Raw genomic sequence first — 12,749 nt, forward strand, 5'->3', positions numbered from 1 at the left:
ACCTGGAAAGGATAATAATAGCTCACATTTATCCAACTACCAGGCACAATTCTTCTTGCTTTATATGGAAGAACTCATTTATCCCTTCCAAGGACCTATGAGGTAGGTCCTATTATTATGCTCATTTTATGGAATGAAAAACTTAGAGTGGTTAAATCTGAGCTGAGTATTAAAGGGCAAAGACGGGTTAGCTAGGTTGGGGTAGAGGGAAACTTTCCAAGCAATTGGAGCCGCGTGGGGAATCCACAGAGTATGAGGAATAATTTGGGGGTGGGGAGCTGCAGGATGTTCTTTATGACTGGAGGCTATGGGGCCTGGGAGGATGGAGCTAGAGGGTCTTGAGAGGCTTGAAGAAAGGAAGTGACAGAATTAGATCTGCCTCCATTCTGGCTGCCTTGCGTAGCCTGGTCGGACTGGAGGAAACCAGATAAGAAGTGCTTGTAGTGGTCTTGATAAGTGATGAAAGCTAAGCTATAGCATCTGGAGTGAGTATGGCCAGAAGGAGATGGACTCAGGGGGTTCTGTGCAGCAGACAGCTGGACCCAAGGAGCTAGTGTGAGGGAGGACTCAGTGCCCAGATTTCTCCTTGGGTGACTGGTTAAGTGGTAGTGTTTCCCTGAGACTGGGAGCCCCAGGGGAGGAGCGGCCCCAGTGTAGACAGACGGTGCATGAGGTGTGTTCTTTCTGGTGCCTTGAGCCTGGGTCTCTGGGGAATGGGAGAAAAACAATGCCCAAGCAACCCAACAGAAATACAGTGAGCATAGGATGGAGACCCGAAATCGAGAACAAGCAAACCAACAAACGCCTCTTCATCTGCTTAGCTACAATCTGACTTGCCAGCATTTTCCTATAAACTAAGGGGTGGGAGATGTTGAAAATGTTCTTACAAGCAAGGGATGGTAAATAGAAATTAATCAGATAGCACTTGTTATTCATGTTTTAATATGTGTTAAATGTCACTGCCATTTTGTCTTTTTTTAAGCTCTATGTTAGGAAAAATTAAAAATATATATTCGTAAAATATATATATATATTCATGAGACCTTTTTTGAAAATTTATTTTTATTTGTTTGTTTATTGTTGGCTGTGTTGGGTCTTCATTGCTGCGTGCGGGCTTTCTCTAGTTGCAGCGAGCGGGGGCTACTCTTTGTTGCGGTGCGCCGGCTTCTCATTGCGGTGGCTTCTCTTGTTTCGGAGCACGGGCTCTAGGTGCGCAGGCTTCAGTAGTTGTGGCACGTGGGCTCAGTAGCTGTGGCTCGTGGGCTCTAGAGCACAGGCTCAGTAGTTGTGACGCAAGGGCTTAGTTGCTCCACAGCATGTGGGATCTTCCTGGACCAGGGCTCAAACCTGTGTCCCCTGCATTGGCAGGTGTATTCTTAACCACTGCGCCACCAGGGAAGTCCCCTTGAGACCTTTCATAGGCTTATTGCTCATGTTGCCCCCCACTTTCTCCCAATTCTCTGTACGGTCTTAATTTCTTCAAACCCAAATTCTCCTACTTTGGGGACTCCCCTGGCGGTCCAGTGGTTAAGACTTCACGCTCCCAATGCAGGGGGCACAGGTTCAATCCCTGGTTGGGAAACTAAGATCCTACATGCCACATGGCATGGCCAAAACTAAACAGACAAATTGTCCCACTCTGGCAGTTTTCAGAAGCCCGTTCTTTGAGGTAGGGGAGACAGTACTTTATTTATAAAGACCCTATTTCACAGAAAAGGAGAAAAAGACTTAGGGAGCATGTGTGGTTTCCCAGTGGTCCCCTTCTGAGTCAGTGGTGGAGGTGGTGTTCTAAGACAAACCCATCAGATCCCAAAGACCCTTATTACCATCTGCCCCTACCTCCTCCCCAAGAAGTGGATTGGATAGATTATAGGACACAGGCTTGGGAAGAAAGACTATAATTCTTTAATTGTCTCCAAAGAGAGACTTCTGGTTCTTGAAAACTAATGAGTACTGAAAAGGTTGGGTTATAAGGAAAGTGAGCAGCAGGTCTGCTAAATACCTTGCTAGAGTTAAGGAAACGGTCTAAGATGGGGAGATAGGGATCCTGCCTGCTAAACTCTTGAAATGTTTTCATGTGGCTGGACAAGTTTACTAGTATCCTCTCTGAGCAAGAGGATGGCTGAGGAGTAGAAACATCAGACTGGTGGGACTTCCCTGGTGGTCCAGTGGGTAAGACTCTGCACTCCCAATGCAGGGGGCCTGGGTTCGATCCCTGGTCGGGGATGCCGCAACTGCGAAGTCCGCATGCCACAACGAAGATCCTGCGTGCTGCAACTAAGACCCTGCACAGCCTAAATAAATAAATAAATCTTTAGGAAAAAAAAAAAGAAGCATCAGACTGGTAAGGACCCAGTGGTGCCTAGATCAACAAAAGTTTCCCGAAACTGAGGACATTCCAATGCGGAGAGAAACACCACAAGAGCCTCAGCCACTCTGACTTTGTTCTGCATTGGGACAACACCAAGGAGCATCAGGCCATGCTCTTGTTTTTTTGTTTGTTTTGTTTTGTTTTGTTTTTGTCGTACGCGGGCCTCTCACTGTGGTGGCCTCTCCCGTTGCGGAGCACAGGCTCCGGACACACAGGCTCAGCGGCCATGGCTCACGGGCCCAGCTGCTCCGCGGCACGTGGGATCTTCCCGGACCAGAGCACGAACCCGTGTCCCCTGCATCGGCAGGCGGACTCTCAACCACGGCGCCACCAGGGAAGCCCCATGCTCTTGTTTTTATTATATCATCCACCAAATAATTATTCAGCACCTATGGAAAGGGTACTGCTGGTTGCATAGCCAACATCTAGCTCCCCTTTCCTCCTTCCTCATTGAACCCAGATTTGCTCACCACCCCGTTCCTATTCCAGATGGAAACCATGATTAGTCTAAGACAATCAGATGATGGTGATTACCTGGCAAAGGTCCAGGGCTATATGTGTGGGCCAAGCTATGTTGGCCCAATGAGATTACAAGAAACTTTTATAGACTATGGTTGGGAAGAAATTTCCCTCTTACATGCAAACAATAAAGTATGTAGCATTGAAAGCCATGCTGTGACCACAAGGGGAACCAGCTTTCGGGTGGAGCTGATACCGATGGTGGTCAGAGAAAAGAATCAGAACTGAACCCTAGATGACATCATTGAGCTGCTGATCCTACTGTACCTGTTTCCCACCGTGTATCTGGACTTCCGATTTTTGTGAAATTATACATTTCCTCATGGTTGTAAGCCCGTTGGAGTTAGCACTGGGATTTTCTATTACTTGCAGCACAAAGCATCCTGACTGAATCAACCTCCTTTTTTCCAGACACGGTGCTGAGCACTGGGGACACAGCCGATCAGTGAGGGAGAGAGGCTCACAAATGAGCAGAGCATTTCTATTCTGAGTCCTCAGCACGATGACCTCAGTAAGCCCCGAGGCTTTGGAGGCACCTGGGACCAGATGGCCTTAGGGGCTGACCCCCGGTTGTAGCAGTGTAACCGTGATGCCTCTTCATAAATCTTTTTGATGTCTATCGATTCGGCCCAAATTATTAACATAGGTACAGCAGGTTTGTCTATGACCTCACAAACGCCACCCTGCTTGGCCAGCAAGTAATCCAAGGCCAATCTATTGTCCATAACCACACTGGCCAGTGAGTTTAAAGAAGTCAAAAAGTCTATTTGGGACATTTCCAGTGGTCAGGGCTAGGCTCTCTAAAGTGTTGGTTAGATTTTCTTGGGTTATTTAATGGTAGGCAAAGCCTCCCCATGGAGCCGTCAATCCCCCTGCCAGTCCTATTCCTGCCAATATTAATCCAGTGGCCTTCCTGGGTAATAATATTGAGTATTATTATGTATTGTGCTGTGAATGGGACCAAATGTCCTAATGTATAGGCTCTCTCATGCCACACATTATTGATATAAGGATAAGATTTATATAGGGGACATATTACCCTGGGGTGCACTTGTCTTTGGGCCCTCGTTCTGGGGAGTGCCACATATCCAGACACATCCTGAAGGTGCAATAAGAGATCTGGGAACAGAAGAATTTAACAAGGAAGCAACTGTCCGGACCCATGGAAGGGACAAGTTATAAACACAATGCAGGGACAGGGGCCCATTAGAATATGCAAAATAGTTAAGTCGGGAGTATTCCATGCCCTCAGCTTAGATGAGATGGTGAATTAAGAGGGTTTTACCCACCGCTTCCATAGAGCCAGACAATTTTTAGCCCAATTTTTGGTGCATTCCATCTCTATCCTGTAGGCACCCTCAACCTGGATTTCTGTAAGCACACAGAGTGGAGGCATTCATGGGAATTCAGTTTGGGTCCAGGTTCCAAAACGCTATGGCGATGTTACCATTGGGTGGCCAGGGATTATTCCAAAAAGGCTTACTATAGCCAAGAGAACCATTAGAGGTTGGAAGCATGACTGGTTTTCTGGATGACAAAAGGAGTCATTATTAATGGAAAAGTTTTAAGTCATATTTTTAAAAAGAGTTAAACTTAGGCAAGGTAGTGGGCCTAACAGGAGTATGGTCCATCATGCTTGTATGGGGAGGGAGGAGGGGATGCCATGTGTTTGAATTGGTCAAGCTCTTGTTGTATGTGCCTGTTTGTATCTGTAATGGTTGTTGTTAGGCAGGGGTGGCTATTGTAGATATGTTTACTAAAGCATGACTTTCCCATTCCCTCTGAGCCAAGACCATCGTCAGAAGTCCTACTAGTAGTAGCATGGCTATTACTGTATTTTTTCTCTTAGACCCAGCAGGGGCAAAGCCGATGTTTACCAGGGGGAGGGGGTTCTGAAAAGTGGCAGAATAAGAGCATGATAGAAACACGAGGATGAGTAGGCCAACCCATCACAGCCACACGAAGCCACTTATCTGTTGTCTTGAACAGGTATCTGAAGTCTTCCACTGGCTCGCACGAGTAGCTCTCTTCTGGTTCCTGTTGGGTCTTAAAAGATACGGGTTTTAATCTAGCCAGATGAACCCAACTAGTAATTCTCAGTAGCTTGGCAGCAGTTGGGTACTTAGTAACACTTGGTATGGTCCCTTCCATTTCGGTTGTAGCTGGTCCTCAGGGGACCCTTCCTTCCAAGTTTTTAGTAGGACAAAGTCCCCTGACTGGATGGACTCCTCGACATTTTCTTTTGTTGGGGGGATGGGCAGCACTTCGTTTCCGTGTTCTTGGAGGGCCCTTTGAACTTGGTTCAAGCTAACAAGGTGGGAGACCACTGGTGGGTTTCCTCATCAAACAGAGATCTGAGGTCAAGAGCAGCCTCCTATAGGTCATTTCAAGCAGGCTAAGTTGAAAATTCCCTTTGGGGCCATCCTGGTCCTTAGAAGGGCTACAGGGAGGAGGGAGACCCCGGTTTCTGAAGTCTCTTGGCACAGCTTAGCAAGCGTTCTTTTTAGAACGTGATTTGCTTTTTCTACTCTGTCTGAGGACTGGGGCCTCTAGGAAGAGTGGAAGCAGTAGTTAATACCCAGAGCTGGGGAAGCCTGGTGGGTCAGCTTGGTGGTGAAGGAAGGTCTGTTATCACTCTGTGAGCTTCTTGGTAACTGAAATCTCAAGATTATCTCTTTAAGCAGAAATTTGGACGCTTCTATTGCCTTTTCAGTCCTAGTAGGTAGGAAAAGCTTCTATCCACCCTATAAAGGTGTCTATGAATGCCAATGGATATTTTCATCTGCTACATGGGGGTGTTTGGGTCAAGTCCAGGAATATCCAGGAATATTCCCCTGGATAGGTTCCCCGGTGTTGTATGGGCCAAGTTAGGGGTGGAGGTATGGGGTGGCTTCCTGGAGCATTGCAGGCACAAAACTTGTAAGCCCTGGTGATATTTTTAACAATTTGGGACAGTCCCTTACCCAGGAACACCTGAGTAACCAGTTTGAATAAGGAGAGTCCTGCCCTAAGTGGAAGGATTCGCGGAAGTGCTTAATTATTTTCCATTGCTTGGCCCCAGGAATGAGAAGCTTGTTATCTTTTGTCAGCCGCCCTGAGAGGTCTCTTTCTAGTCCCCCACGTTTAGCCCACTCGAGTTCTTCAGGTGTATAAGATGGCACCATTGGGAAGGGTGGGCTGTCCGGTCTGAGGGCTACAGCTACAGCTTGTAGGACAAGCTGTTGTTGAGTTGCCATCTTAGCGGCCTTTTTGGCCAGGGCATTTCCCCTTGTAAGGGACTTGTTGCCCTTTTGGTGACCCCTGCAACCTCCTTTGGAAGCTGGACTGCTTCTAAGAGTTCTAGAATTTCTGCCTGGTGTTTTATAGGGGACCTTTTAGCTGTTAATAGTCCCCTTTCTTTCTATATGGCAACATGGGCATGTAGCACTAGGAATCCATACTTGGAATCAGTATAAATACTGATTCTTAATCCCTTTTCCAGCTGAACAGCTCTGGCCAAGGCAATCAACTCGGCCTTTTGGGCGGAAGTGTGAGAGGGCAGAGCTCCAGGCTCAGTAGTGGTCTGCAGGCTGACTATGGCATAGCCAGCCTTTCTTACCCCTTCACGTATGAAACTGCTTCCCTCGGTAAATCATTCTACATCGGGATTCGTCAGGGGCTCATCCTTGAGGTCAGGTCTACTGGAGTAACCTTGTTCAACAGTCTCCATGCAGGAGTGAACAAGGGACCCTTGGGGTGGGGGGTTTGGCATTAGAGTAGCTGGGTTCAGGTCTTGGCAAACCTTAAGAGTTACATCTGGGACGTTAAGTAGGCGGGCTTGGTACTTAAGCAGTCATCCACCCGTCAGCCATTTGGTGTCCCTTTGCTTCTAGGACTCCTTGTGCCTGTGAGGAGTTAGGACTTCCAGTGATTGTCCCAGGGTGAACTTACTGGACTCTCCCATTAGTGGAGCAGTGGCAGCCACTGCCCTAAGGCTTCCTGGCCATCCAGTGGTCACCTGATCAAGTTGTTTTGAGGAATAAGCTGTTAGTTTAGTGAGGTCCCTGAGTTTTTGGGTGAGGACACCCAGGGCTACCCCTTGTCTCTCAGCTATATAGAAGGTAAAGGATTTTTCTAAGCTAGGGAGACCTAATGCAGGGGTAATCCCTAATTTTTGTTTCAGAGCTAGAAACGCTTGTTGGCAATCTTCATCCCAGTTAAGGGGTTCATGGTCGCCTCCTTTTAGGGTCTCATAGAAAGGCTTTGCTAAGAGCCTGAATCCAGGTATCCAGGGGGGTTGGTTGGAGGGTTACAGTGGCTTCCTTCGGTCCTGTACTGGAGTCCTCGTCCCAGACGTGAGCATGTATCACAGGCACTTAACCTGTTGGGTGGAAATTTGGTCCTTGTGAGGAGAGACTTGATATCCTCATTCCCCTAGGAAGTTGAGGACCTGAGTGGTGTTTTTATCTGAGTTTTCCCTAGTGGGAATGGAAATTAGGTGGTTGTCCACACACTGTAGGAGAGATCCATTAACCAACTGTCATTCTCTTAACTCCTTTGCTAATGCATTCCCAAACAGGTTGGGGCTAGCCCTAAAGCCTTAGGGCCGCACGGTCCAGGTTAGGTGGGAGGGGCTCTGGGTGTCTGGATCTGTCCACTCAAAGGCAAAGAGATAACTGGGAGTCTGGGTGCAGGGGAATACAAAAGAAGGCATCCTTTAGGTCTCACACTGTGAACCAGTTTGTGTTTTCTGGAACTTGGGTCAGTATGGTGTATGGGTCAGGGACTCTTGGGTGAACTGGGACCATTGCCTCATTAACTGCCCTCAGGTCTTGAGCAAACCTGTATTCTGTATACTTTGTTTTTCTATGGGGAGAATGGGGATATTACACGGAAATTGGCAGGGTCGTAACAGCCCATATTTTAAGAACTTGGTTATGAAAGGCTGGATACCCCGTTGGGCCTCGGGCCTCAAGGGATACTGTTTTCTCCACGGGTAATCAGCATTGGTTTTTAATGAAATCTGAACTGGGGTCCATTGGTAGCTCTGCCAGGAACCTCAGTATCCTAGACAGCAGGGTTCACTTGGGAAGCCTATGGTGAGGCAGGGAGGCTTCCTCTGATGTGTTACTGAGGCAGAGGCTCCCACGGCCAAGAGCAGCTGTTTCTCCTGGTGCATGCCTTCTCGGAGGCGGTCTCCAAATTGAACTATTGTCTGGAATTTGGTGAGAAAATCCCTTCCCAACAAGGGGATGGGGCACTCAGGCATGAACAGGAACTGGTGTGCAAAGGTAAAACTTCCTAATAAGCAGCTGAGGGGTATGGTGAATCATTTGGCTTTGGGCCATCGTCCATCCATCCCTATTTCTATACGGGATTGGGAGGACAAGAGTCCGGGGAAATCAGAAAGCATAGGTGGCTCTGTATCTAGTAAAAAAAAAAAAAAAAAGAAGTAGCTTTCCTAGCTGCCACGTCAAGGGTTACCCGAGGCTCCTCAGGGGAAATGACCAGGTGTCCAGGTGTCCTTTGGGAGACAGAGAGTGTCCCGGGCCCCGTCAGTCCTCTCGGCCATCATCGGCTTGGGAGCCCTAAGTCCCCTTCAGGACTGGGGGCAGTCCTGCTTCCAGTGGCCCTCTCATATCGAGCAGGGTCCCGGTGGACTTTTCCATACAAGGGGCATTCGTTCTTCCAGTGGCCCTCCTGGCTGCATTAAAATAGGTCCCTTTTTGGTGGGGCAGTGTCTCTATTCCAGATTTTCTAGATCCTGCCCCTGCCACGGGCTTTTGCAAGGCAGGGGATGGGGGGTGGCGAAGTCGGGGAGGGTAACCCTGAGGTGCAGGAGATAGGGCTGCAGCTAGTAACTGTGCCCTGCATTGTTGCCCCCCAAATCCTTTGTGCTTCCACAACTCTATCTCTATTTTTTTTTTAATACTCCAAAGACCAAGTCCATGAGCTGATTCATGGGAGGTTGGGGTCCCATAGCGGCCTTCTGTAATTTTCTCCTAGTGTCTGGGGCAGATTGAGTGATATAATGGATATTTATGAGGACTTGCCTTTCGGGGGTGTCAGGATTAAAAGTGGTATACTTTCTAAAGACTTCCACTGGGCAGTCCTGGAAGAGGGCTGGATTCTCACCTTTTCCCTGTGTTACTTCTCTGACTTTGTCATAATTAACAGGCTTAACAACACGCCTTTTCATCCCTTCTGTGAGGCAACTTATCATGTGGTTCTTGTGTTCGAGCCTCTACCTCCCTGTTGGCAGTCCCAGTGGGGGTCCTGGTCAGGGATTGCATCCCCTCTGTAAGGTAGATTATATGTCCTTGATTTGGGGCTGCCATTTCATTGGCATGTGCCCGGGCTGCCCCAAGGATCTGGCTTTTCTCTTCAAAGGTGCAGCAGTAGAAGGAGGAACTGTGGGTCCCCCCAGGTAAGTTCATAGGACATTGTCAGCTTGGTGAATTCCTTCCACAAAGGGGTCCAACTGGAGTCCTCGGAAGAACATCCAGATTGTTCTTTGCAAGTAGCTAGGTCAGCCTTGGAAAAGGGACGTGGACTCTGTTGTTCCTCCATCGCCAGCGGGCACTTCCCTTAAGGGACAGAGTTTGGTATTGGGAGGTTTGCAGGTAGCCCTGCTTCGTGTAGTACTGACAGGACTCACCTCTGGTAACGGAGGATACAGGACAGGGCTGGAGGGATAAGTGGTGGTATTTCCAGCAGCCCAGATGGGGCGCTAGGGTAGACGGTCTGGAAGACTGTCTCCCCTCAGAATTGGGGAGGGTAGGAGTTCGAGGTTGTGGACCTCAAGAGGTCCACATAAGGGTATCATCTAAAATCAGATGGCCAGATCTCCTGGCCCCCTAGTTTGTATTGGGGCCATGCAGTATTGCAAAAGAAAATTAATTCCTCTTTTCTTAAGCCATCTCGTCTAAATTTCCTCCGGTTAGCTATGCATCCTAGTGGGGAGTCCTTCGGGGTCCCTGTGGGGCTCCTGTAGGAGAAGAAGGTACATGTGAGCCAGGAATACCTGGCAGGAGTTTTTTTTTTAAATTTTATTGAAGTATAGTTGATTTACAATGTGTTAGTTTCTGCTGTACAGCAAAGAGACCCAGTCATATATATATATATATATATATATATATATATATATATTCTTTTTCATACTCTTTTCCATTATGGTTTTCACAGGATATTGAATATAGTTCCCTGTGCTCTACAGCAGGACCTTGTCGTCTGTCCATCCTATTCATAATAGTTTGCCTCTGCTCACCCCAAGCTCCCAGTCCTTCCCTCCCCCCCGCCCCTTAGCAACCACAAGTCTGTTCTCTATGTCTGTGAGTCTGTTTCTGTTTCATAGATATGTTCATTTATGTCGTATTTTAGATTCGATATATAAGTGATACGGTATTTGTCTTTCTCTTTCTGACTTACTTTGCTTAGTATGATAATCTCTAGGTCCATCCATGTTGCTGCAAATGGCATTATTTCATTCTTCTGAATGGCTGAGTAATATAGTCCATTATATATATGTGCCACATCTTCTTTATCCATTCTGTTGATGGACATTTAGGTTGTTTCCATGTCTTGGCTATTGTGAATAGTGCTGCAGTGAACATAGGGGTGCATGTATCTTTTCAAATTTTAGTTCTTTCTGGGTATATGCCCAGGAGTGGGATTGCTGGATCATATGGTAACTCTATTTTTAGTTTTTTAAGAAACCTCCATACTGTTTTCCATAGTGGCTATACCAATTTACATTCCCACCCACAGTGCAAGAGGGTTCCCTTTTCTCCACACCCTCTCCAACGTTTGTTATTTTTAGACTTTTTTTTTTTTTTTTGGCTGCGTTGCGTCTTTGTTGCTGTGCGCGGGCTTCTCATTGCGGTGGCTTCTCTTGTTGCGGAGCACAGGCTCTAGGTGCACAGGCTTCAGTAGTTGTGGCTCGCGGGCTCTAGAGCGCAAGCTCAGTAGTTGTGGCTCACGGGCTTAGTTGCTCCGCGGCATGTGGTATCTTCCCGGACCAGGGCTCGAACCCGTGTCCCCTGAGTTGGTAGGAGGATTCTTAACCACTGAGCCACCAGGGAAGCCCTAGACTTTTTAATGATGGCCATTCTGACCAGTGTGAGGTGATACCTCTTTGTGGTTTTGATTTGCATTTCTCTAATGATTAGCGATGGTGAGCGTGTTTTCATGTGCCTGTTGGCCATCTATATGTCATCATTGGAGAAATGTCTGTTTAGGTCTTCTGCCAATTTTTGATTGGGTTGTTTGCTTTTTTTGTTATTGAGTTGTATGAGCTGTTTGTATATTTTGGAAATCTAGCCCTTGTCGGTTGCATCATTTGCAAATATTTTCTCCCAGTCCATAGGTTGTCTTTTCTTTTTGTTTATGGTTTCCTTTACTGTGTAAAAGCTGATAAGTTTGATTAGGTCCCATTTGTTTATTTTTGCTTTTATTTCTATTTTGCTTTTGTTTTTATTTCCTGGATCTTGGAACAGGGTCATGAACATTTGGGTATATGGAACTTACCCCCATTTACCTTCCCTTTTACAAAATAGGTCCAGCTGCAAGATGGTATTGTAATTCAGTGACCCATTTTCTGGCCAGATCTCTTGGTCCCCTAGTTTGTATTGGGGCCATGCAGTATTGCAAAAGAAAATTAATTTCTCTTTTCTTAAACCACCTTGTCTAAATTCACTCCAGTTAGCTATGCATCCTAACGGGGAGTCCTTCGGGGTGCTTGTAGTCACCCCCATTTTTTGTTAGGATGTTATGACGAGACAGGGATCTGTCATGATCAGTCAGGGGTCTGGCCAAATGGTAGTTGTCTGTGCTGGTGCTCTCCCAGTGTCCCTGATACCCCAAAAACATAAGGGAGTGCACAGTTAGGGACTTCAGTGGATGGACCCCCTCAAGGGGGTGTTGCACAATTAAGTTCTGATGGCAGTGAAAGAGATGGTATAATTGGCCCAATCCGTGATGGCCCCTAACTCCAGGGTAGGGAATTCGGCAGAGGAGGTGTTTAATTAAGCAGGGAAAACTGGGCTTGTGGCATCCGGCCTTAAGAAAGGGTGTGTTGGCAAAGGCAGCAGTGAGATCCCTGTGAGCGGAAGTCTGCCTGTTTGGTGCGCCTGAGGTGGCCCCTGGGTTAGTTACAGAGAGGAGTAAGAGCCAGCAGGAGGACCAGCGACCCGAGTCCCAAACCCTAAACGCTGCAGAGAGGGAAGGAGGAGACCTGGCCCTGAATGGGCTTCGTCATCCAGCAAAAGAGGAAAAGAAGCTGATAGAGCTGAAGGATAGGGCTGGAGCGCCACAGGCGATATGATGATACTAATACAAGGAAAAATTCCCTGCAGGATGTGACCCTAGGGGGAGGGATGGAGTGGGAGTTCGGGGTTAGCGGATGTAAACTATTATGCATAGGATGGATAAACAACAAGGTCCTACTGTACGGCACAGGGAACTATAGTCAATATCCCGTGATAAACCGTAATGGAAAAGAATGTCTATATGTGTGTAACCGAGTCACTTTGCTGTACAGCACAGATTGACACAACTTTGTAAATCAACTGTACTTCAATAAAAAAAAGATTAAAGGATGTGACCCTTATGACGATTAGCATAACAGTGTTGGATCAAACATCCAGTTGGGCGAAAATCAGCTGGGGACTCAGGGTAATAGTAGGTCTTGACCTGAGGGGAGGCTAAAGAGGGATACCTCTGCACGCTTGAAACAGAGGCGACACCCAGCCTGCTGGCACAGTCAGCAAGGGGGCCCAAGGACCAGTGGACAGCCGAAGAAGTTGCGGGAGTTTGAGACAGGGAGGAGGAGATTCCACTCTTTGGGCCTCTCACTGCTGTGGCCTCTCCCGTTGCGGAGCAC

Source organism: Phocoena sinus, chromosome 6 (genome assembly GCF_008692025.1).
Source record: "Phocoena sinus isolate mPhoSin1 chromosome 6, mPhoSin1.pri, whole genome shotgun sequence".
Taxonomy (NCBI): Eukaryota; Metazoa; Chordata; class Mammalia; order Artiodactyla; family Phocoenidae; genus Phocoena; species Phocoena sinus.